This window comes from Plectropomus leopardus, chromosome 17, assembly GCF_026936395.1.
Source record: "Plectropomus leopardus strain MGB_pleo_1.0 chromosome 17, ASM2693639v1, whole genome shotgun sequence".
NCBI lineage: Eukaryota > Metazoa > Chordata > Actinopteri > Perciformes > Serranidae > Plectropomus > Plectropomus leopardus.
The window spans coordinates 18,379,945-18,406,888 of NC_142192.1; the positions used below are offsets into that span (position 1 = coordinate 18,379,945).

At 40.0% G+C, this 26,944-nt stretch overlaps 1 protein-coding gene across 1 annotated transcript in view; it reads right to left on the minus strand.

The window, feature by feature from the left end:
- csmd2 (CUB and Sushi multiple domains 2) overlaps positions 1-26,440 on the minus strand; it is a 530,601-nt gene extending 504,161 nt beyond the window's left edge. The window contains exon 1 of the mRNA XM_042506230.2: positions 26,254-26,440. The gene's annotated coding sequence lies outside the window, so the exon portion shown is untranslated. The remainder of the gene's footprint in view (positions 1-26,253) is intronic.
- Between the last annotated feature and the right edge of the window lie 504 nt (positions 26,441-26,944).

Consider the following 26,944-nt stretch of genomic DNA (forward strand, 5'->3'; position numbering starts at 1 on the left):
GAGGAGTGACATATTAGGTGCATTTACAACAGCTGCAGTGTGAACATAGTCACTGAGTTATTGGCTTGGATCAATAACCTTATCAAAGCTCTGCAGAGCTGCAGCCATTATGTGCTATGAGACAGAAAAAGTCGTACTTATTGTAACAGTGACATTTCTCAAAGAGGCAACAAGTAAATGATGGAAAAATAAAGCGTATTGTGCTTGCTGTCTACTGCAGGTATTATTAGTCATGACTCATTTCACAAGTACCTTTACAACACCCTAATAACTGAGATTTTCAGCATAAAAAATGGCTTGGGTAGTAAAAGGAAGCTTTCTTTATAATTTTTCAAAGATATCATGGTAGATTGATTGCCGTAATGCACTGTTTGCAAACACAAACTCAGTCACCAATCAGAGTCATGTCTCTTAATGAATTCTTGATGAAAAATGTGTAGACGTGAGAGCAATCAGTGTTTGTTTGGGCTGAAGTCAAGCAGCTGGAAGGATAGATAAATGTCGGAGAGAGGGATGGGTATGCTGTCCTGAATTTCTGCCTGACAGCCACAACAATAACAGCTTTTGCTTGTTCCCCTGTCACTTACTGTAGCTGACAAGTTGTTCTCAAATCCAACACTAACAACGCAAGACGGCTGCTCAAATTCAGCTCTGTCACTTCAAGGCTTTTACACATTCTTGACATTATCATCACACAAGCACACGCCATTTTATTCACCACAGTTACATGGAGAGAAAATATGTAAGGCCAATAATCGCAGTGAGAAACATTCAGAATGTACACACGACAAATACCATATGCGCATCAATGATTTTTCCTTCTCTGGTTAATTTCTTCTCTATTACCAAACAGGGGTTGCAGAGTCTACAGCAATGCTAACAGCTCACCTCGCCGCACTTTGGCAGAGCATCCAAGATGTGCTGCATACATCTGAACGTGGCCTCTAAAGTACCCCAGTACTTCAGTTTGATTTGGTCCTTTAGACAACTGAACTGTATAGCCTCTTCTGAATAGGGATAGAGGAATACAAAAGCAGCTAAAAATAAAAAGATTGCTCTGTGAAGTGTAGATCATGTGGTGGATAAAGGGAGCAGCAAGTGGTGGAGAGGGAACACTGAAACATATAGGGAATAAAGAGAGAGAAAGAACAATTACCAAGTGTATGTGATAGTCGGAGGAGCAGTAAAAAATAACACTTTGTTCTATTTATACTATTTGTTTTCCTTATTTGGATTCTTAGCACATTTTAGTTGCCTTTAGCTTCAGCTGTGGTGCAAAATCCCTCTCTAACCTTATGAAAAATCATCCATTCCTGTTTGTTGACATAACGTTAGTTTCATTTACACAGGCAAGTCAGTTAACAACTTCTGTTTTTACTGCTCAGCCATGATGTTGTTATTGCTTTGTTTCAGTGGATACACATGGTGAATCATGCTTTGAAAAGGTCCTTATTTCCCTGCAAAACCACTGTGCTGAGTAAGATCTGAGGAAGGCAAAACCAGGCTGGATTTATTGGGGCCTGCAGCATTAAATGTAAATGAGAGAGTAAAGTTATAATAATAATAGGGTTCTGGGAGGCATGTTTCGCCTGTGTGGTGAATCCAGAGCCTTAGCTGAGATGCGCCCAGGAAGGACTCAAAAACCAAGAAAAACAGTAAAAGACTGATCTGGGCCATTGTTTCTGTTGAAAATAAGTTAGGATCGCTATCACAGACTAAATGCACATAATCGCTGGCTTGATTTGCAAATTACCAGGTGGAGGGAGGGTGTGCTTGCCACTGAAATATATAAAAAGAGAGAAATTTTAATCTAGAGCACCCTGGTGCTTCAACTGGCTTAGGCACATACTACAGAAAACAGAAGGTCTCCAAACGAGGGCCATGGTGTGACAAGAGTCTGCAGATTTTCATTTATTTTCCTCACCACACTCCTGCTGATTGTACTGATTAGTTCTCTGCCTTTGGTTTGATTTGTGCTAATTAGAGAAATCAGCTGCCATAGAATTTAATTGGGAAAAAAGCCACCGATTTGGTGGTACCGTAATGCCTTGGTTTGAGTTTGGATGACTTCTGTAGAGTGACTGAAGTTATTCCTGCAGTGTTATAAAGCAGAAGCAGGAATGACTATCTCCTCTAACATAAGAAGAAATGCTTTCACTTCATTTTACTGCTGTATAAAAATTAATCATAAAAAAAGACATTTGGTCAAAATCTGTCAGAACAGACCAGACCAAGAACGTCTGTTTATCCAGCAACCTACTTGTTGAGATATTTCAGTCTAGACCAAAGTGGTGGACCAACCAACCGCCAAAACTAACAGAAGCCCCTTTCCCGCATGCACTGCAAACATGACTTTACCTTGAGGAACTATATGTGAGAGCTCAAATGTCCAAATCAGTTGGATCAGGCATTAGACGGACTTTACAAGATAGTATTGGAATCCGTGTTATGTCCTGCCTCCTGCATGCTCAACCCTGACACCACCCCTCGCCTAAACCTGAAAGAGTATTTCCGGTAGGTGAGAGCACATCTGACACATATGATTTTCTGTTGTGTGCTACATTTGTGAAAAAAGAAACTGTGCAATGTCTGGACCTGATTTTCTGGACACTGTCCACAGTTCCTGCTAAAAACGGCCAGACACTGCCAACCTCTAAACCATGTCACTAGTGTGGTCACAATAATCTTGGTAAAACCACTTACACCGCCTCCACATGGGTCACTAACGGGGCCTGAATGTGTTCCTAGGATAGAGTTTGTTTGAAAATGAAACTGATACAACTATAACGGTTTTGGTTTCAGCTTAACAAACAGCATCCACATCAGTGCTTCTTGTCTCCATCATTTCCTCCAGTTGATATATGACCACCGTGGAGGAGAGCAGGTCTGTTCCAAGTCCTACAGACAAAAAATAACCGAAGACACACCCACATGGGGAACATCGGGGAACATGTGCAGACGTAGTGTGTGAGTAATGGGGTTACCTGAGTGGGGTCAATGTGGCATTTTCACGCTAAACGTACCCACTATTAGCCAATGCCAGAGGGTCCGTCCAAGCCCCCTGTACACTATTAACCCACTTGCAGGGCCACTGGACTGGGAAAGTAGCAAATAAGGGGATTTAGCCCAGAGGAATACCTCTGTGTGTCTGTGAAGGTACATGTGTGTGTGTGTGTGTGTGTGTGTGTGTGTGTGTGTGTGTGTGTGTGTGTGTGTGCAGTATCAGCATAAATATGCAGAGCCAGATAAACGTGCGACTTTTCTAGTTTCGGAGAGTGCTCAAGTGTGTGTGTGGTTATGTTTCCATGTCAGCAGAGGCAAACAACTTACCTGGAATGTGTTCGCACATGCAGTCAGATGAATGAAACTAAGGGGTCGGAGTTGAGCTGCGACAGTGGCAGCTGTCAGCACTGTGGTGTGTGTGATGTATGAGCTCATCCGTCACTACAGCCCCTTTCTGTGGAGGGGGGTGGAATAGTAATGTAACATCATTTCCAATTCTTCCCGCGGACAATTCTCATCTTGTATTGTATCTAAGTTTTATTGTTTCTTGTTCGTTCTGATTTGCATTTCTTGTCTTTTTTTTCTTTGTTTATATGTTGGCAGAGATGAGTGAGACTGGGTAAATATTGGTAGTTTCTTCATTGGCTCTCTCCATCTTTGTGAGTATTATGATGCAAATGTTTGCCTGTAGATGGGCTAGACAAGTGAGAAAACACGGGCATGCAATCACAAGATTAAAACTGGAAAATGCATAACTTCAAATCCATTTCAAAGACATATGAGTCATTAAAACTAACACAAAAAAATAAGCGTCTGTTGCAGATGTTGGCGAAAAAGATTCAGATTTAAATATACACAGTTTCATGACTCTGTCATCTGGATAAATTAAATGAAAAAAGCAGACTCATGGTGAAACACTCATAAACACGCTCCATGGCCAGTGTGCGTGCGACAGGGACTGAATACCAGGGGGCACACTGGTGTCACAATGCCAACAAGCTGCCACACCTGAGTCAAAAGCCACAGAGGACGAGACACAGCTGCAGAGCAGAGACACTACGACAGATATACATGCTGTGTGAATATTTATGTTTGTGTGAAAGTCGGAGATAAAGCCCAGTGGATACAATAAAAGAAAAGAATGCTGACGGGGAGAACTCAAACAACTCAAAATAACAAATTCCTTGCAGGCCAAAGTTGCTGATGCTCGGTGTACTCCACCGATCTATACTCTCATGTCATGAGTATTAGGTAGTTAAAATAGATCTGCGTATTAAATGCAAAAACAAAAAGTTTCTCAAACAAGTGCAGCTCAGCGAGGGCACACTTGGTGTCTCTTCAGACCTCCAGATATCCACGGTGTCTGATACTCCGTGCGAGACAGATTAATAGCCTTGTGAAAGGTACGTCTTTGAGATTAAGTGCAATAGTAGGAGATGTGTTACCTCATGTCCCTTTACTTCCTCCCCCCTAAGGCCCACTGAAACACATTGAGCAGTCATCACTGGAGTCCCTTTATGGCTGTCCATTCTGTCCTCATGAATTACATCTCACATAATTTCCACCTTTGTTCATGCACAGCGTTGCCAGGAGCCCTATGTCTGACACGTGAATAAATCAAAGAGCGGTTCACCATTTGGATTCAGGTTGCCGGATACAAGGCGTTGTTGGAGTTATGCTGTAAAGTACGGACATGAGCGCTCTCCATACGCCGTGCCAAATGCACATGCTGAGCCAAATCGCGAGGCATGACAAGTGCACATAAGAATGTTTTATATTGCTAGTTTTATGCCTCACCGTGTTTACATCAATCACGTTAGAAGGGAACATGCCCTTCAACAGCAGTGTGTTATTACAGCAAGCTGAGATAAAGTTGGAGCGCAAGATTTTGTTTTTCTGAGGTTAATTATACCCCCCAAAATGCTACATTTGCTTACCGTGACACCGAGCGAGTCCAGGAATAACAACAAATATGCAAATAAATCATCTGTATTGAATCTCTTCCTCTTGTTGTGATTATTTGCTTGTGTTGTTTTTCTTTGTCCTCGGCAGAAGGTTTTTGTGTCATCCTATGGGGTTCCATTTCACCAAGTGACAGAGCACTTTGTTTTTGGGTCGCATTTGGAGGGCTACAGAAAAAATACCACCCACACTGGCTGTGAGTCATGCAGCAAACACATGTTTGCATAACTCAAAATAATTGCATATCATCTATCTCCAAAAATCTGGTTATACCCTTCGCTGCCTTTTCTCTTACTCTCGTCTTTTTTTGTCCCCCACAGTGAAAGACACAAAAGAGAAAACCAATAACGCGCAGGCCTTGGAGACGGGAACAACACGGCTACACATCATGAAATGATATTAACAACGCCAACCAATTCTCTTTGAAGCGAGTAAGCTTACTATGCAAAACCTGCCACTTATAGGGAGAAAGAAGTAGGAACCACAGGGCCACTATCTGGGGCCAGTATCCACAGATGCCCAAGATCCTACACGACTCTCCCCCTAATTAACTGCATTCTCCTCAACAAACAAATACTGTTTTTTGTGAAAGTGCTGCTTTCCTTTCTTGATCTTGCTTTCCGCACATTACAGATTTGCTTCCAGCCGGTTTAATGGCTAGACCGAAGTGTGGTCACTGTGATCCTCCCTGACCCGTCTCTTCATCGTGCCGGGTTAATGGGATGTTTCCATTAGCAACAGCAGCAACTCTTTTGCATTGCAAGGAGAAAAAAAAAAGAAAGAAGAAAGTTGTGGGCTGGCAGCGCAAAATGGGATGTGGCAAGGAGGGGGATGGCAGATGCTTCACAGCGTTCTGCTCTGTGCCGCTGCTGTCAAGTGTAGGTGTGCATTTTTCTTTTGTTTTAAACAAGGTGTGTTGTTGAAGGCCGAGTCATGGAGTACATTTAGATCCCAAAGGCCATATAACGTATTTTACTGTTGGTCCAGGGTGGCTGAATTCATTATATTCTGGATCCTTCAGGCTTCTCGTGTCTCTATCACTCTGTCTTGCGTGGGGCTGATGGTCTCCGAGGCAGCACAATTCAGTGTTAATGCATCACTACCACTTGTCAGGCCTGTTGGAATAGATTTTGAAGAGGATGCGAGAGGACACAATGCTAGAGGAAATGAATAACCCAAGACCCACACTATGGCCTTATTGACAGACAGTACAAATCCTTCACACATCTCTCACAGCCTTTCTCGTGCTGTCTCTCTGTCAACAAACATAAATACAACTACCACCAAAAAAAAAAAAAAAAAAAGAGGAAATGTACTTTGGGATTCATAACATACAGAATATTATACAAAATGTGCTCTATGACAAATTTTGTAAATGTGAATAACAATTTTTTTTTTAAAATTTTGCTAAATACCTCAGCTGCAAAGGTGTAAGTTTGCGTATGGGTGGTATTTTGGCCAATATTTTAGAGGACAGACTTGTCCCTACCAATATTGGAGTGAACTGCTTTGCATTATACCCATTACAACAGTAAAACATACAGGACACATTGTTTCATGTATTAATGCTGTATTATAGCCTACACTGTAAAATATGATGAGTTGATTGTACAACAAAAAAACTAAAACACAGATTGCCTTGAAAAATGTGAGTAAATATAAGTATTAGTCTAAATTGTTGTTTACTTTATATCTAATTGTTAAGTTTACATAATTTCTAGTTGTATTTATTCAGATTTGTGAAGTTTTTAAAACTTAAAAATAACATTTTTAATTAAATCAATTTTTCTAAGTTTTAGCAATTTCATTAAGCAAAGTTTACTATGCTATACATCTGTATTCTGTAAACTAGTCAATCAGATTTGTATTTTCTTAAACATGTTAACAAAACAGAGCTCACACTAACCTCATTAGTGGCAAAATCCTTTTGTCATTATCAAGTTAAGTCAGACTAACTTGGCTTACTGAAGTTGCTAACACTTAAACAGAACAATGTAATTTCACTTGTCAATTTTAAGTTGCAACAACTTACAAAATTAATTAAATTTAGTTACCATAGTTACCATAAATAAAGATTATATTATACCTTTCAAGGCAATGGCCTTCCAAGATTATCTAAATTAACATTAACTTGTCAGTTTTTTCAGTTTATTTCTATATTTCAAATTGTCACCTATCTCATCTCCTCCTTTGTGTATTTCTTTACAAAAAAAAAGACATTTTGACCATAAATTAGTGCATAAAACTTCATCAGAATGCAGGAAATTAAGTATTTGATGATCAAAGTTTCCTTTGGGAGGAATACATACCTTCTGCTTACTATTTGTCTCCACCAATTTTAAATGAAATACTTTAAAAAGCTGGCATTACATGCATCCAGCTGTAAATATCTGAATTATTAACACTCATGCTGTGTTCCCTCAGAAATTGAAAATTCAACTAAGTTATCAGCTCCAAATTCACTAATTAGATGGATTTTGAGCCAAAATTAGCCATACACTATCTTAAATTATCAGTCATGAATGTTAATGCCTCAGATTCACATTTGTAAAAAGTTTTTGTTAAAACTGTGCAACTCTACAAAGCACAGGAGAAAATTTCACAAAAAAGGCGGACGGCATGACCTTTGAAAGTCCTGAGGCAGCCATTTGATTGGCTTTGGATGGATGGATTTCCAAACTCCACTTAAAGGATACAGTAGGAGACTTTAATTAAACTGTTAAAAGTATCTCTGTTCATCATTTTTTGTTTGCGGACTTTTCTGTGAGTATTCTAACTTGCATGTCAGCAGTGGCCTAAAGGTTAGATAAGTGGGCTTGTTAGAGAATTTTTATCCCCTCTGCACAAAGCTAGTCCTACTCAGTTTCTATTCTTGACCCTTGTCAGTATCTCTCATTGTAATTCTGTACATTTGTGCCGGTCTTCCTCCATCATCCTAAACTGTCTCCACTTGACTCTCTTGCCTTTCTTTCACCAGAGCCTTTTGTCCTGCCTTCCTCCATCATGCTCTCCTCATTTCTTTCTCAGTGGCTTTGTCCCTTTCCATCTTACTTCTCAACTTGCTTCAATTCTTTTACCGTGCTCCATTTCCACTTCCTTCAAATCTCTATATTTTCTCACTTCTGTCTTTCCTTTCACAGTGAGTCCCATGCATCTCTTCAAAGTCCCCATTTCCATTTCTTGTCGACTTTTTTTTTTTTTTTTGTCTTGCCATTGTTTTACTCTGTCTATACTTTTGTGCTTTAATCTGCTTAGTCGATTTCTCCTGTGTAGCTCTCTGGGGTCTGATGCCACCAGACAGGAGAGCTTGGTGTATTTTTGGGAGCCTGTGTTCTAACGGGTACGTAGCCTTCCCAGTAAAGCATTGTGTAATATCTTTGCTTTAGACTCCTCTTACAATGCCAGGTAGAGTTAACTTTTATAGATTTGGTGGGTTTATAATTGAGTTTTATTTTGTCAACTTTAAAATAGCTAAAAATGCAATATTTTGCTTAAACTTTTTTTCACACATTTTCAAACATTCCCTTAGGTGCTCTCAGTTTTGTCTATAACATCTTTCCTAATTCATTATCTCCACCAGGCATCAGCCTGGAATGGATCATGCATTTGGTTGTGTGTGTGTGTGTGTGTGTGTGTGTGTGTGTGTGTGTGTGTGTGTGTGTGTGTGAGAGCATATCTGTCTTTCTGTAGCTAACCTTGCAAACTATTGGACCAAACACCCTTATATTTTGTATGCGCATTTACGACATTTATCACAACTGCTGACTCCTCACTTGCCTCAACAAGACAGTGGAAGCTGCAGTGTTTTTGGAAATTGGCTCCATCATATTGATGAATGAGACGAAGCACTGCTGTAGGAGTGAGTAAACACAAACTTTTAGACCCAGAGCAATTAATGATTACATTTTACTCCGCTTGACATTCTTCTGCTCCACTTGTGCCCAGAGCACACTCGCTTGCACTCCTGTGTGTGGTGCAGTGAATAACCGAACGGTATATATATATATATATATATATATATATATATATATATATATATATATATATATATATATATATCGAACATTCCAGCTCCAAACAAAAAAATAAAATTATATCTAGCGGCAGGTATTTTTATTGTGTCAAGCACCCACAAATAAATTGATGTATGGCCTGTTAGCAGGAAAAATGCATCTGCTCTGTGCAACACAAGGTGTCTCCATTAAAAAAAATAAAAACAGTATGTGTTTTTTTAGGATGTTTCTGAAATGCGTTGCTGCATTGCAAGAATTGTAAGTGGCTGCAACGAACCCAGCTGCCTGACAAAGATATGCATTGTAGGAGCAGTTACAGACTTTATACTCTCTAACATTACAAATTTAAGTTTTAGCACTCTAGTTTTTAGATTTGGGGAAAGGTAATTCATGTTGACTAATATTTTTTGGCTGTCATAGACTATAGGAATAACATTTATGAATTTTAAAATTGGCATTGTTCCCCTTTAAGGCGTTTCCATGTGACCACTGTGTTGACACAGCAAGGGTGCTGATGCAGAGCGTGAAATGTGAAACCACATTTGTTTTTAACTCAACATATTTTCAACTGTCAATAGATAGTCATATTTATTTTCAATGTTCGTTTTTGCTAATTTTCTGTATAGTGCATATCATATCCCTCATATAACCACGCAGTAATCTGAGAAACTGTTTCAGTGGATTGGGTCCTTAATTTTGTTCTCTAATACATTTACGTAACAAATCTCTTTTACATAACTCTTTTTATCTTGTCTGAGTGTTTCATTTTCTATCATTCTGCATACCTCTACTGTTTTATTTAATCCTTTATTTAAAATGCGTAAGGTCTTCGAAATATCACCCCAGTATGCCCATTTCACTAAAACGTAGTTTGTGTACAAACTAATGAGAAAGCAATCTTAAAAATAATTGTCATAAAAATGGATCATGGACCAAAAAATGAGCTCAGGTTATACTGTTCTTTATTCATGAATTGTAAAATGGGAAGTTACAGTATTTGTGTAAAATTTATGAAGTAAGATTAAAGATAGTTACAGAAAAATGATGCTAAACTTGAGCTGTTGTTTCTATGAACCTGTGCTGAGAGTCTGGTTATGCACTGAAGGTGTATGGCTGGTATTTACTTTCATATTTACAGCTGCACTTATGTGGTAATTTACAATTCTGGCCATGTGTTTGCCTGGTGAATCACGAATAACAATATGATTAATTTTTCAAAATGTCAGAGGGGTACAACTCTGTTAGAAAATTATGCTAATTAATTATAAAGTAAAATTACAAAGTTAAAGAGCGGCTCACTAGAAACTCTGTGCAAGTGCTTCGAGCGAGATCATCTTATGCATGATGCATAAGATTATGGTATGCAGCCGTCTTTAATTATAACTGAGGTACCCATTTTGTAATGTCACTTGTAAATCACTTGATCTTTGATACATTCTCCAGCACGCCTATACCATAAGACTGTATGTTTCTACAAAATGTTAACCAAGGTTTATAGCTGCTCAGGTATATTTCATTTCCTACACAATATAGATTCATTAGTAGATTAGTGAGAACATCTGGTGCTGTGTACTGAAACAATAATTTGACAGGAAGTTTTGGGTGTATTTTCATATATGTTGACCTAAGGTGCTTAATTTTTCTTCAGTGATACTTCAGCAACACAGTGATGCATGTCACCTGAGCTCAGGTTCTTTATATAACTCACTGTAATTCATCTGAAATAAAGGGTAAGATTGTTATTTTTTAACCTGGACCCTATTTCTCAATGTTTTTGTGTTTCTAATGTGAACAACAGTTTTCACATTGGTCCAGTACTGAGCAAGAAGGCTGCACCATTCAGGCATTTTCGCACTGTCAGTATAAGTCCACTAGAAGTGCTTGTTTTTGCCACTAACAGGCTCAAAATCTTAAATGTCCGACCAGCTTATGGTAAAGATCCCTACTGAGATAGACATCTTTGTTAAAGAGTTGGATCCTTTTTGTTTGACCATAAACAGAACCCACTGCCAAACACACCAGACTTTATCATGGTAAAACAGGGCTTCATTTGAAGTTGACAGAAATCAAATAAAACTCTCAAAAAACATCTTGGTTCATCCCTCCACAATTAGCAACTCTGGTTTGGTTGAAATTAACCCTTAACTCACGTAGCTAGATAAATAATATGCTGGCTCAACACACACTAAAAGTGCTCTTTATTTAAATGAAGTCTGGCGGGTTTAACGATTTCAGTGCTGTTTCTGGTTAAACAAAATAGTATCTTACTCTTTAGCAAAAAGGTCTAAGGTCTAAGTAGGGATCCTTTGGTTGTTAGACAATAATATTTTGAGCCTATCAGTAGCAAAACAAGCACTTTTAGTGGGTGTAAATTGATGGTGCAAACATGCCCTAAGTTGTTAAATTGCAGCCTGTTTTGCCACTGCCAGCTGCAGCACTTTTGCGCAATACTGGACCAATTTAAAAAAATGTTGTTCCAACATGCATGCGGATAAAATATTAAAAGTAGGCTACTGCTTTACTGTAAGTGCAACAGTGTGTTTGTACATGTGAGAATTTCATGACATCTAAAGATCCAATCTTCTCTGTCATTCTCTCGTTGCCTGTACAGTATCTCTGTGGTGGCACAGGGCATCAGTAAGGTGCTAATTAGATGCTGCAGTGGAGCATGGGACAGAGCTAGTGGACAATCACCACGGTGAGAGATAATTTCACACTCTGTGCCCTGATAACTGTCTAACGGCTGCTGGAAGCACAACTGGCAGAGAGGCCCCGCTCAGTAATCTCCCTCCAGACTAAACCAAAGCAAAAAAAAAAAAAAAAACTCATACTGTACAGGCAGGAAGCAAGTATGTGTGAGGTCTTTCACTGGCATTATTCATCCCATCAGGAATTTGATCATAACAAGCTCCTCCAACTGATCTGTGTTACCCTGTCATTTGTGGAACAGCTTCCTATCACCAATATTTGTATTACTGTCAACATCATCAGCTCAGCAAGCTATCTGAAGGGGCTTACAATACCAAATCCTAACTAAATTTTTTTTAGCCATCAGTGAATGTGATTATCAGCTAGAAATTACAGTCCAGTTTGCCAGGAAGCCTACTTTCTCACCTCTGCACGCCTGGCAAAAAGGGTGTGAATTGGGTGTGAATGTCTGACTGTTTAGGAAAGTTACAATTGTGGGACACAGACCCCATTCTCAACCCAATGCAACATCAGAAGGTTGCGGGGGGTGTCTGAAGCTTTTTAACCACCTGACCAGTGGTTCTGACTAAGTATACCCGTAACTTTATCCTTACCTTTCACCAAGGTTATTCATAAAATGAAGTAAAATCTCTCAAGCTGGGAAAAATAAAATGACTAAGAGTCAGCTGCTAGCACTCACTCTGGTGCATAAAGGGGAACGTTCAGGGCTCAATGAATCACAGGTCGTAAGGGGAGAAATGCATTGAGTTTGCAAGGATCAAACCTTCAAGAACACTGAATTGATTTTTCAATGTAACACGTGAGTCTTTTTTTTTTTTTTTTACCCACCAATCTCTGATTCAAAATGATTCTAAACTACAACATGCCTCAGAATTTTGTACCTTTGCCTTTTTCTCTTCTGCTATCCATCAGCACAGGCTGGGACAAAAGACAACAGAGGGACAGAAAGAAGAAACTGATAGAGACAGTAATGGAAAGACTGAGAGGAAGAAATATTTTTGGTTCCATTTGGACAATCCTGTAATGGAGGTTTGCCCTGTTTGAGTGATAGGTACTTGTTGGTTGTTTGGCCCTTTGGCAATTTCCAAAATCACACCTGCTACTGCTTCACTTGCCTTGGCCCTCAATAGTCTTGACAAAAATAAGTTTTAGAGAAACACACACACACGCAAACCCACAAAATGGTCCTCTGACTTTGCTCCCTTGTGAAAGTGCAGATGTTAGTGATTAGCCTTGTAATGATGCTAAACCGTTTCTCGGCTTCTCATCTCTCTCTCCCTCTCCGTCTCATTCTCCATCACTCACACTCACACATTAGACAGGTCTAGCCATCCTGTGATGTTGTTGCTGGGTCACATTATGTGTTAGAGTCCCTCCGGCCATTGGGTTCAGCTCCAATTAGCCCTGTCCGCTTCCAGAGGATGGGCTGTTTATACATGTTGCCAGGCAATTAAGCACTTGTCCGACACTGGGGTTTCTGGTGAGGGCTGACGGCATCATCGCGTGTCATACAAGGGGATGTGAAAACATGATAGGTTGCTGTAGGAAGGCAAAAAGGGGCTTCTGCTGCCTTCCTATCCATTCTCCTCTTTCTTTTACTTCTTAGTGCCCACCAGTGATTACAAGCAACAAGGGCAGAGTACCAGACTGTGCCCTCAGAACTAATGTTCAGAAAGGTTCAGAAATAACACCCATTTCTCAGATGACACCACAGACAAAGTGTTTTCCTCCGAAAAATTGTTCTAAATGTTGATATCTCAGCTAGAATGTGTCAGACAACCAAATCCAACAAGCTATCCTTTGGACGATTGCAGGAGCCTTGCGAGCCAGAAGCCTTTGTGGGTTGATCACACACATTAGAGGGCTGGGTGTAATGCTGGTCCAGCCACACAGTGGACAGACGAATCACAGTTCTGGAGGCTCATATTGGGTGGCGTGTAGGAGGAAGACTTAACCAAGTTGCAGCACTGCAGAAACAAACAGCACTGGCTGTGTCAGCCATGGACCTAAAGCTGTGTCTTTTATAACACAGAAACATTTTAAAGATGGATCTATTGCTAAATCAAATTACAGAATCATTTCAAATCTCCAATTCCTGCAAATCTATGTTTAGACTTCTTACTTTCAGCACTTTCAAGTTACTTAAACTGCCAATAAGCCCACACTTTTTTTTTGGTAACATTATGAAGTAAATGTTGATTGTACAATGTAATGCCTATAGAATAATAACACCATCAGTGGTTAGGCTAAATTGGTTATCTATAAACCTTGCTTTCACTATGAACTGCTTCCTGCCACAGGGTATAAAATCTCACGTGAAAATGGACTGGTGATCCAGTCGAGCTGGCAGCCTGGCAACATCTCTATCTGCTTTCACGTTTTACCTGAGAAACCACAATACTATGTGATGCTGGGAGAGGTCAGGGGTAGAGGCTTGAAACTTACCACCAGAGAGGGCAACAAAGCACATTAAACACAACACAATACAAATGTGCTCTTGCTATTGAATGCCAATTTTAGAAACATTGTTAACTTTATGTCTTGCAACAGTCAATCATTCCAAAATTGCTTGTAAGTGCCATAAATCAGTGACAGGCCTGTGGTTATCTTCTCAGTCCTTGGTGTTATTTTTTCTCACTGCTATGAGGACGATTTCAAAGCTTGAAATATGAGGTCTCACTTTAGCCGCTGATTGTGGATGTGTTTTCTAAACTGCTCTTCCAAATTTGCACTGAGACTGGAACTTAAAGATGTACTATGCAGGATTTTCCTTAAAAAACAATGGCAGCTGTAGGTATCTGTTGAAAGGCAAAATTGAGCATATACTGCCTTCCGATGCATTATCTTTTTTGCTTTTCCCTGTAACATGTGTACCCGGTGCCCACTGCTGATTACAAACAAAAAGGGCAGAGAAGAAATTGTGCCCTGAGAGCTAAAGTTCAGAAAGGTTCTTCTAAGACCCAATCCTGAGATGATAGCACAGACGTAGTGTTTTCCCGCACAAAATTCTTCTCAGCTAGAATGAGTCAAACAACCAAAGGCAACAAGCAGAGATATCCTTTGGACGATTGTTGCAGCCTTTCGAGCCAGAAGCCTTTGTGGGTTGATCACACACATTAGAGGGCTGGGTGTAATACTGGTCCAGCCACATAGTGTACAGGCAAAAAACAGTTCTGGGGGCTTATATTGGTTTGTGTGTAGGAGGAAGATGTAACTAAGGTGCAACAAAGCAGAAAAACATCACTGACTGCCTTTTTTTCCTTTGACTTATTTTGAGCAAATGTTGATTGCACAAAATACTTGCTGTAGTATAATGACATCATCTTCAGGCTAGGTTGGTTCCCTGTTAACCTCACTCTCACAGTGAAACATTGTCTGACACCCAGAACAAGCACGTAGCATCAAGTGCACTAAAGTAACCAAGGATTCTTGTCAATCAATCGATCAGTCAATCCATCATTTGTTTGCCATGTGAAATCACACAAGGAACAACTAATGTGAAATGAAACACTGGTAGTTCCTCCACCTTGTGCAAAAAAACCCCTTGTGTTCGACCTCTGAATGGCACAGCAGTGACTCACACCCACCTCACACTGTCACACTAGTCCTAATTCACCATAAAGCACACACCTCCTCCCCTTCTCTCTGTCGAGTCCTCTGACTTCTGTCAGATCGGCATATGGAAAAAAAGTCACCTGGCTGAATAGCACTGTGCACTATTCTAGTTCAAATTTTATTTTAGTTTCAATGGAAATTGATGCAGGGACATGGGAGTCCAGTTTATTATCCAATGCCTGTACAATTGCTGACAGGATGCTAGTTAGGCTGGGGCCAATAACTGTTGTATCTGTTAATGTTAAAATTTTAAAACCAGAACCTACAGTAGCCGGCTAACAGAGTTACAAAAGGAGAGTTAACAGACCGGTGAGTTGATTTCCTCCTCCCAAACAGTGACTCACGACAACACGCCACCACCGTCGACTGCAAACTGCAAAAAGTAAGTAAATGTAACAAGCTGTGTCCTCTGTGCCAAAGTTATTGTTGTGGTGTAATTTGAGTGTTTTCTCCTCCAAAAATACTGGGGGCATTTGTCACTAATCAAGTATTCAGGCAAAAACATGTACACAGTCAGAAGAGGACACATCATTATCAAAAAAGCAAAGTGCTACGATGCTAAATGCACAACAGGCAAAAAACCTGTCTGGTTAGTATACCACAGATTAGTCATAAGTCTAATCACAACAGTAGCAAACCACTGTTTCCCCATGCTTTCTGTCCTTTAGCCTGCCTCACTACACCTTGTTCATGCACACAATCACCCCTTGTCACATCGGTAACAGGTAATCAGTCTTTTGTGGAAACATGCATGTTTGTCTCAACAACTTATCATTGATTATAAAGGCTGTCTGTGTGTGAGGACGTCACAGTACAAATCTGACATGTTTCATTTGACTTTCAAGCCATTTTGATTACCCTGTTCCTTTTCCACACTCACACTTTCTTCTCACACACAAAAAAATACACGCTTGCACGTCACCTCGCATGACTGGCAGACCCCATGCCTGCTCCCCGGGGCACTGTGGTCCCTTTTATTAGAAATGTATTCTATCAGTGCTTTTAATGTAAAAATGCAATAAAGTCATTTCACGCCATGTTGAGCAACTTTGCCACATGATTGTTAGGTCTCTGTGGCTTTCTACGGTGGGACAAGACCCACATCTACACACACACGCACACAAATACACTGATATTGGCAACCTCGTGTACCTCCTCTGTGACAGGTAGAGGAATAGAAATGAACAGATGAATAGCTCAGTAAATCTCTGCGTACACTGCTGTTGGAGTGGAGTCAGTGTTGAGGGAATAAGCCTTGTTGAGCCTTGCAAAGGTCGGTAGCATATGGATTTTACTGAGATGTCACAACATTAGCTACAGTATAGTGACAGCTCATGATGGGGTTCACAGTCAAAAAGCATCAGTTTGCCAGTGCTGTCTTCACTAAAGAATAAAACCATCTCATGACATTTTAGGGTCAGTTTCAAATATTTTGCTTTAGGTAGGATGACACCTATGAAGCAATAACTAACCGGTTAATGTTATGAAAAATGCATATGTTAATGACATTATGTTAATGTCATCATGTCTCAGCTAACATAGCTAACATTAGCCTAACCCAGCAAATACATCCACAAGACACCTTATATAATGACTAACATCATTCCCACCAACAATCCAAGTCAAATTATGGCATTTTCTGCATCAAGAAGCATCAGTAAAGTAAACAGACAGCATGACTCACCATTGGAAAAACTGTTGGAGTTGAGAGACACTTGAATTTGGCCCGATTCCCTGTGTGTGTCCTGTTACATTATAGCTGCTGGACATAGGGACACCATCAACATCTTGCTGGCTCTTCTGTAAAATTAAGAGCAACAGAATTGGCTCATAATGTCAGGCCGGTTGATGATATTAGCCTTTTCTTAGAACATAAACTAGAATTTTTAACCTTGCTCTGTCCTCACTGCTTGTGTAATGGCTCCTCTGCCCCTTTGTCATATCCATTGAAGTAATCCCCAAACTCTAATTCTTCCATCAAAACAGCAAAAAAGGTGGACCTGCACCCTGCACCTACACTCTGTGCCTGCACCGCCACCAGGTGACACCGAAGATTCAACACGTGTCCCACCTGTCAGGCGCTACATGACATCCTGTACATTTGTGCGCGACTCTGCTCGACTCAAAACATCTCACACACTGGCCATAAAAAAAAGAATGTCAGAGAATAAAATACCCAAGCTCAACAACTTCTACTGATGAACAAACAGACAATAAAGACAAACCAACCCTGTGGCATCACCAGCTAGCCAGTTTGAAGATGGCTGCGCCCAGCTGGCAAAATTGTAAAAATAAAATCTAGTCTAGCACAATTGTTCCCTACTGGTGGGTTGCAGTCCAAAAGTGGGTCACAAGTCTATTCTAAATGGACCGCAAGTGACTCATGAACATGACAAGTTTGTAAAATAACAATTTTATTTTAAAAAACAGTGAATTTCCTGCACAGTGCTGCATCTTTTTATTTTTGCAATATGTTTTATTTATTTGTGCTCTAAGCCAACATGCTGTTTAAATTTCATTTAAATAAGCATGTGGTCATTTATCTAATGTGTGGACCTTGACCTGGGAAACACTGGTCCAGCAAATCCAGGTGGATATCAAGTTAGTGTCATATCTCGCCTAAGGTAAAATTCATACAAACCACAGTCATATTGTTTCGTGTTCCATGTCCCCTGTAAAATGCATGTGTTCTCACAGTTTCTTCTGTCTTTCTGACCTTTCACTCATTCAGTTGGGATCAAAAATGGCTTTGTCACTATGTAATCTGATAAACCCGTCATGGTACTCTGGTCAGGACACATTCAGACACTACAGATAATGATCTGCGAGCTCTGTTTTTCTGCCTCAAAACAGCCCACAGAAGCACCAAACTTCTGCTTGCAAACTTTGCACAGCAGGTACTCCTGGGAGGGTGCAAAAAAGACAGTAGTGAAAGCTGATGAGTTACGCAATCAGACCAGTCAGGGGAATGCTCATTATTGTGTGTTTTTTGGTTTGTTTGTTTGTTTGTGTAGCCCCCCCCTTTCTCTCCTGTTTATCTCTCAATGGCAAAGCTGTGTTGTCTCATCTGAGGGCTGTTCATCTCTTGGTGATATCGCACTCCTCTCCATTTGATATGCACACCATCTAGCTGGTTCAAAATGTTCTTCCGCACAGTGCCAAGACTGACATGGCAACTTATCAATGAGGGTTCAAATCAGTGAGGCTCTATCCTCTCTCCTATTCATCCGGCTGCTTTGTCAAAAGCTATTTCCTCGTGAGGGATTCTCAATGGCCACTAAAGGGGGAAGGCGGTTTTGGATGGAGGTTTGAAAGAAAAAAAAAAAAGCGCATAAATAGAAATGTGAACCTTACAATATAATTTCTTTAGAGAGTTCAATTAGTGTTTCAAGAACTGATGGTTAATTTGCACCTGGCACTGTCTATTTGGCTGACAGGCCCATTTCTGTTAATCAAAAGGAGCTATTTGACCACTTTGCTACTAATTTGGGATAACAGCAGCCTGTTCCTTCTCAAAACAAACCTCTGCCCCCCAAAACAAGGCATGTTTCCTAAATCTTACTGTGTCTGTCCATCTTTCTGACACTGTCTCCGGGCTGTTGTTTTATGGCAGTGTGATGGCTGGTACAACCAGCACTGCAACAAGTTTTTTATCTTCTTGGCCTTAAAGGAACGGTGTTTAGGGTTTAGTGGCATCTTGCAGTGAGGACTTTAATTAAAACAAAGTTTTAAATAAAAGATTTTTGACATCAGTCATTTCTACTGCAGCAAAATGTATCTAGCAGACTAAAATTCTTACCAGCTACCAAAAGTTAAATTTCTATTTATCGAAATTATTAATTTATATAATAAAAAATGTGTCCTGCCATCCCTGTATAGATACAATATTGCTCCACAAAATAACGCAAAACTACGCTGTATTCATTTTTTCCCCCCACCCCACTACACAAATGAGTTTTTCCCACACTGTTCGGCTCATCACAGATTGGCTGGTAGCCCAGAGGCCTCTTCCTCTTTAAAACAAACGGACCCAATGACTGAAGCCGTTAAAAACAAATAAAAAATGAAAAAAATTTAAATTTAGAAAAACACAAAAAGCAGTTTCGGATTCTGTGTTTGTTGACACTGCTCATCACGGAAGTGGCTACTAATCATGGACAACAAGGCCCCAGGAAAGCCACTCCGCCTTGAAGCCAATTTTTCCTAGTTTCAACTCGCAATATTGCAGTGAAAAAAAATCTTCTGTGGCCCAAAACATATCTTCCCCATAGACCACTATTATAAAAGAGATATCTTTAAATCTGTTGGCTGGACACATTGAACTGCAAACAAGGTCAATTAATTCTATCTATCGTACATTTTTGATCCATGAAGGTTTTATATTTGTAAAACTTTCCTGGAGCCAAGAAAAGTGTAAAAATCTGTGACGTCAACACACTGTAAATTCTATGAGCCATGTGGGATGGCCAGCAGAAGAAACACCACTGCGGAAATTCAGTGGGCCGCATACTGTTAAAGTAAACGCAGAAATAAAAAACTTCTTTTGGTGTATGCGCAACACTATTGGAATGAAAAGGCAACATCTTGGCATCCAGTATCTAGGTATTATTATACAACTCCATGGCAGACGCAAAAATAAAATAACCCTATCTGGTGTTTGGTTTGTCCATTCAGAGCTACTACAATTCTTATTTTTTGGTAATTATACACCAAAGAAAACATTTTTTTTTTTAAATTACATTACATTTCTGCCATTTATTCCCCTAAATCCTAAACACTGTACTTTTAAATGTGTCTGCTGGTCACTGAAGTATTTCCATGTCTAAAGCAGTGCACAGTACAATGACGGACACAAATAGATGACAGATCATGCAGATAAGAGTTGCAAATTGAGGTGTTGTAGTGAAAGCTGTCTGCTTATAATTACATAGAGAATCCAAGGAGCAGGTGTTTTCAGCACAGTGCCATTCAGCTGATAATTGCCGTCTCTATCGGTAATAAGAAACCAAGTACTTGACAAAAATGCATAGCAACTACAAGCTCTTAAACACTCTTCAACCAGCATCAACCAGCATCAAAAATGTTTAATGCACTCAACTACGTCTGCTCTCTGACTGCATTTAAGCCTGCGCCTTCAGCTGATTGAATCCCTACTGCCACCTGAAGGCATCCATTGTTATCTTCAATCATGCACAACCTGGCTGACCCAAAATAAGCACACAAACTGCTGTGCTCCAGCAAACGTCCGACTCCGTTAAAACTCAGTATCATCCTGATTTATGTGTGGCATCCTGGGACACAATTAAAGCCCATAATGAAAATTCCTTTTCACTGTTGACTATTAAAAGTCTATTAAAATTCTCTCTCCTCTGCTCTCCTTCCAAGAAAGCCATGATGCATGTAACTGTTGCCCCCAAACAACCCTGTCCCATGTTGCTACCTTTCCAATTTGTCAAAAGTAGTGTTCAATCTTTTATTTTTAAAAATGCATTTTTTTCATTGATATGATGTTGTACCGGATGGCTCTCGGTTGGATTGTTGGTAAGGTAGTTTGGACTATGTTTCCTCCGTGAGTCAATAACTGTCTGATAGTCATGCAAATAGGATTATAGAGATGTGTCGATTAATGCAATCATAATCAGCTTAAACCAACTGCTTCACTTAGTTTTGGCAGCAGTGGTGTTATTGTCACATGGAAATGTTGCCAAATCTAATTAAATGCTACCGTATTAGTTTTAGTAAAACAATTTAAATGCAATCAGGGTTCTTTTCTTAATTTTTAACTTTAATTGTACCAATGTTCACTTTGCCTACAACCGAGTCTGCATATGACAAATACTGTGTGGATAATTCAGTTGCAAAATGTGGATCAACATAACATGCCCAATCTCAACATTTCCACAAATGTAAATTCAATTTTGAAAAAGGCACATCAGTTTAAATTGGATAAAGAATTTGCAGTGCCACATGTTCTGATCCTCTCAGACAATATTATTTTCCTACTTGCAGTTCTCTCCATTATGTGAGCCAACCATGTTACGCACCACTGTGATAGCCACAAGTGTTAGAAATGACAATGAATGCTGAGAGGATACTGATGATTCATAACGCTCATATATTCCAGCTCAGACTGCTCAGTGTGTGAGAAAAAGAACAGGTGTGCTTGACTTCACTGACCTTGTTTAAATGATCAAGAGCTTTACGCTGGTCTTGCATTTACAGAATTAGCCTACAATAGAGCTGTCCATGTCTCAGCTAGAGAGCCGTACCATAGGCCTAACAGAAGCAGACAAGACAACAAATTGCTGTGTGTCTCCGTACATCAAATGTATTTAAAGCTTTTCCTGTGCATTCATTTATCAATGCGTGTTGCACAAACATCTCCACTCCACTGTGTGATCATACTGTACACTGTCGGTGTCTGTCTGTGCGGATGCACTTGTGCCTGCTGTGTGTGCGCTGCTGCAGTGCTGTGATCGTCCTGACCTAGAAAAGCACTGAGACAGAGAGCTGAGACTCTCTGCGCTGTGACAGAAGGAGGGGGAATCCAAGCGCCGGTGCTCAGCTTCACTGAGCCAGGCGGCAGTCTCACTCTGTCAGTAAAGCACCGACTCCCCCGCTCCCACCCACACCCACCCCACTAACCGAAGTGATGCTGTGGAACGCCGCTGCTCCAGGATGAGGATAGGCACCAATCAAAAGTTCACCGTACCCCTTGGAGGAACGATTTTTGAATAATTTGAAGACTGCTTGCGTCGCACTTGTCTGCTGCATCAAAGCTGTTTCTCAGCAGTAAATCAAACACAATCATGCTCGCCGTTAAGCTCACTCTGATTCACGTTGTAATGATATAAATGCTTTAAAACGCAGTATCTTTTAAGCACTGTTTATCAATCTTAATACCAAACATTCTCCCTTAACACCGGGTTGAAACACTGTGTCCAAGCGGCGTCATCTTTCACTGACTTATGTTGCAAAAGAGCACAAAGGTAGCAGCGGACAATGCCTAACACTTTCAAAAGCCTGTGCCAGATAGCAGTTTTTAGAACTATAATTGAGCCTGTCCTTTGCTGGAAAATACTGTAAAAGAGATAAGGAAGGTGAGGCAACAAGGGAGCACATCTGCGATGTATCATGGCAACCGAGGCAGATGGAGGAGAGGAGTGTCATAGGAAGGCCATTCACAGCTGCACAATGGATTAGTCACACGCTCTCACAAAATACACGCCAGCACACATTATCCTACAGCATCAATCAGGCAAGAGGCAAGCATATTGTCTTTGAGATGAAAAGATCCTTTACTCCACATGAGGAGTCAAATTAACTTTCTTTAATTACAGCCCAGGCTCCCCACTGTGCACAACAAAGACAAGTGGCCTGTACCCCGAGCATCCTGCCTGTGCATTATTCACCGCCTGATAATGACCCCTGACTTTTATTCAGTGGGAGTAATGTGACACTGAGGGCTCAGGTGGTTTTTCTGTATGAAGGAGCATCCAATCAGGCAATCAGCGCTAGCAGCATCTAACTGAAATAGCATCTTACAGACTCATCCACTCGTGATAATGTCAAGTGCTTCATGATTTTCGGACTCTGAGATTGTTGCTTCTCAAGGTAACTTCCTAATAAATCAAAAGTGGTTCAGAACATGTCATTTGACAAAGAAAGACAAAGAACACAGCATGAAAATACAGTCTTCCAGCTGATGTCAGATATAATGCAGCCTAGCTTGAACTTCTTGACTCCCTCGGGGCATTTAAGACTTTTGTTCTTCAGAGATCAAACAGTCGGGCTAAACTGCTGCTCTGTCCAACCAATTAACATCCTCTCTTTCCACAGACAGGATGAAAGTTGGCGTTCTGGTTATGTTTGGTTTGCGGCAAGTGTGTTGATTTATTGCACCATCCTACCCACTTAGGCACCCTTTAGCCAAGCCACCGAGCTAACCGCAAGCAGGGAGAATAACCCAAACACAACACAAGAAAATAAGATATGATAGCCTTTGATATGTCTCATGGATAACATCTCTAACTCGTCACACACTATGTTTGTGTGCTTTGCTGTAAAGTGCATCACTTGTAGTGCAACTCCTGACTTGTTCAGTCTCCATGCACAAAAAACTTTTATTTTAATTGAGTTGGCTTCACAAAAACAGATGCATATGATTTATGTGTGAGAGAGGTGATGACATTAATTAAATCCAGGGTCATTATTTTCCTTTGACGTTATAGGCATTTTTGCATTACGCTGCTAAAACAGAGTCTGTTGGTGAGGTTGTAGAAGGTTACCTCAAAGCTAAAAACCCTGGACTGGGTTTGTTTTATTTAACTGGCAAAAAAATGTGTTACCTCTGTATGTCTGAATCTGACATACAACATAAATATGCACAAAATATCCTTATGACATTAATTACATACAAACTCAATGCTGTATTTTACACTGTGTGCCAGCAGGTCGGATTTCTCAAGAAAAGAAAGATAACCTGAGTTCATTAAGGGATTTTGCGTTACGGCACAAAGCACAAAGAGAGCTGTGTTCCTCCAACACACACAGAGCTGAAGCTTGCAGAGAATCTGTCAATATCAGATGGTGGAATGAATGAGACAAACAAAAATGTTCCTTTTAATAAAGCAAAATAGGAAGCAAATGCACATGAGGAAAGTATATATCCTGTTTGTGACAAGTTTGGGAATAAAGGAATTTTAATCATAGAGATTTTAAGAAATATGCTAAAACACTTCTCTACCAAGAGTTGCATTAAAAAAGATGGAAAAGATGGCCAGAAGCTGGTTTGCCTAGCTTAGCATAAGGACTGAAAACAGAGGGAAACAGCTAGCCTGGCTCTGTCCAAAGGTAACATAAACTGCCTAACTGTATGTCTAAAACTCACTACTTCACACAATTTCTAAACAACATGTTGTGCTTTTACAAGGGGGTTATGTGCCAGACTATTTCTTGGCAAGGCGTTAGTGACCTCCTGGTTTCTCCACTGGCAACCACCTGGGTTCAAACTATTTTCTTTAAAGAAGTATTTCACTGATAAAAAAGATGGTATTTTCATAAACTGGGCTGTCAAAACAGTAGAAAGACAAAAGTACTTTTGACATTGGTGCCAGAGAAAACAGTGGCAAAGGGCTGTAACATCTGCTCATGTTCAGGAAGAAAAAAATCCTACAACTACCTGAATGCACTTTTCCGCAGGAGACCTATAAACAGTCTCACTGGTGGGTGACATAAAGCAAGTTTCTCTGTTATTTCAGAGGAAACAATACGTCAACCAGCTGGTAACAAACAACCTTGAATTACAGGTTAATGGTACGCTAAAATATGTTCCTAAAAAACATTTTAGGCAAGAACTAGCCAATGCTGTTACATACTTTTGGTTTATATTGGATCAGCAGTAACTAGTTTTACCAGCAGATCTCAGTGTTTTAAGCCCTTTGTTTTGATAATATAGCAAATAGTATGGCAAGAAACAGGCAATGGAGTAAAATAATTTTGGTTTATATTTGATCAACACTGCCTAGTTTGACAGTTTACTCTGACTTTGAAAAAGGGGAAGTTCTCTCTACCGCTTTGTTTATAGCTTTTGTGTCCGTCGAGGCGGGCATTCAAAAATGAGAAAGTGTAATCTGTTGTTGATAAAAATCAGCAGAGTATAGTTGACAGTTAATTATTCATTATTATTATTTAATTGTCTGTCTCTTTATTTTATCTTATATTACCTCCTTACTCATTTATCTATTTATGTATTTACTTATTAATTTTGAAAGTGCATTCACAGAGATGTTATGTGTTGTACTTATTAAAATGAATAACTACATCCATTAAAGTAAAAAGACAATCGGCATAGTATCCCTATAAGAATCATAAGCAATAGAGCTGTTGATGAATGCAGTTAACCGTATAATGTGGAACAGACTAATTATGTCAATACAGAGCTGATATTTATCATCTTGTCTTTAGGCTCTGACCTCGTCACACCCCACTCTCCTAAACACAGCTGGACTGGGGAGTGGCAATAACAAACTTACCCCCAAAAGCAACACTGACAGCATGTTTGAGCACAATCTTCAGCACTTTTAGCCATTTGAGTGATATACTAAGATAATTAAAGCCAAAACCACCTAATATGCAACAGCAAGCTAAGGCACATCAATTAAACAGCACAGAATAATTAACTCAAGCATTTTAAACACCACATATGGCTTGGAGCAAGCAGACGGCCTCTTTTTATGGAAGGTTGTGTTGCACTGATAAGCATCAGTACATGGATATAAGCTTAAGGTTGGCAATGAGTGCAACAGGGTGTAGAGCCATGTAGAAGAGGAGCTCAGCAGCTTAGATGCAATTATGATATGGAAAATAATAAAGCAAGCTGACATATAAACCCCTTGCTCTGGGTGAAATATTTCTCTGATGCTTAATGCTAGCTAAATATAGCTGGATGATGTATGTGGAAATACCTTCTTATCTGACATGCTAAGTTTCCTGTGAAGCTAACATTACAGGGAAATGTGACTGAACTGTGCACAAGATAAAAGTGATGCTGTTGCAACCCCGAAGCCAGAGCTGGCATTAAGCTAATAGGTCATCCCTAAAAACAACCACAACAACCAAACGTGACATGGAAATATGTACTCATAAATATCCAATGAATATTCATACTGTGCTTATGCATAAATTGTCAACAGAAAAACCACGGCACACGTGCCTAAACAGCAACCAAAGCAAAATAACACAGCCACAGTGGGTTTTTCCGGTTTTCACAGAGCCAGATAGCAACATGACAGCAGAAAGCTAGCAGACACCATGGCACGGCCCAGGAAAAGACCCAGGAGAGCAAAACAAACAACCAGCAGCTTCAGCAAACCTTGTAGCATAATACCAAACACGCAAACACCGACTGAACAAAGCCAAGACATTAACACACTCAATAGAAAACACTTACCTTTGTGAAGCGAGGCTGTGTTCCCCAGCAGGTCAGCAGAAATATATCCATTTAGAAAGAACCACAGGTGTGCCAAGGTGAAGAAAGGGTTAAAAATCCACTTCCAAGTAAAAGCGCGCGGTTAAAGTTAATATAATTAACTTTTCTAAAGAGCTCCTTAAAGGCAACAGAATTGGACTTCAATAGAAAGCAGGGGAAGCAACAAAGTCCGTTAATTAGCGGTGCAGCCGCCATGGATCCAGCAGCAGCAGGTGTGACGGAAGGAGAGGGGCGGAGCTTTTACTCTGACGCTTTGACGTTATTTTTGTGCTGCGTTCAGAGGCCTTTCAAAAGCTACGTGTTTGACCCTGTGACACTTGAGCAAATTGGTGTGATTTGTTTCAAAGACATGGGGAAAAAAGGCAGTAACCAAATGTACCACAAATTGTCACATATATGTGACAAGAAAGTTACCTGTCTTTTAAAACATGCCTGAAATATACTATATGTATATTTTTTTTTACATTATGTTTCAAATGACATAATGTAAAAACAAATGACAACATATATATGTGTGTGTGTGTGTGTGTGTGTGTGTGTGTGTGTGTGTGTGTGTGTGTGTGTATCAGCATTTTTTACATGCTTCCTTGTTTGTTTCTTACTAATCATTTTACTTACTTTTTGTACTTAACATCAGGCCATTTTCTTTTAT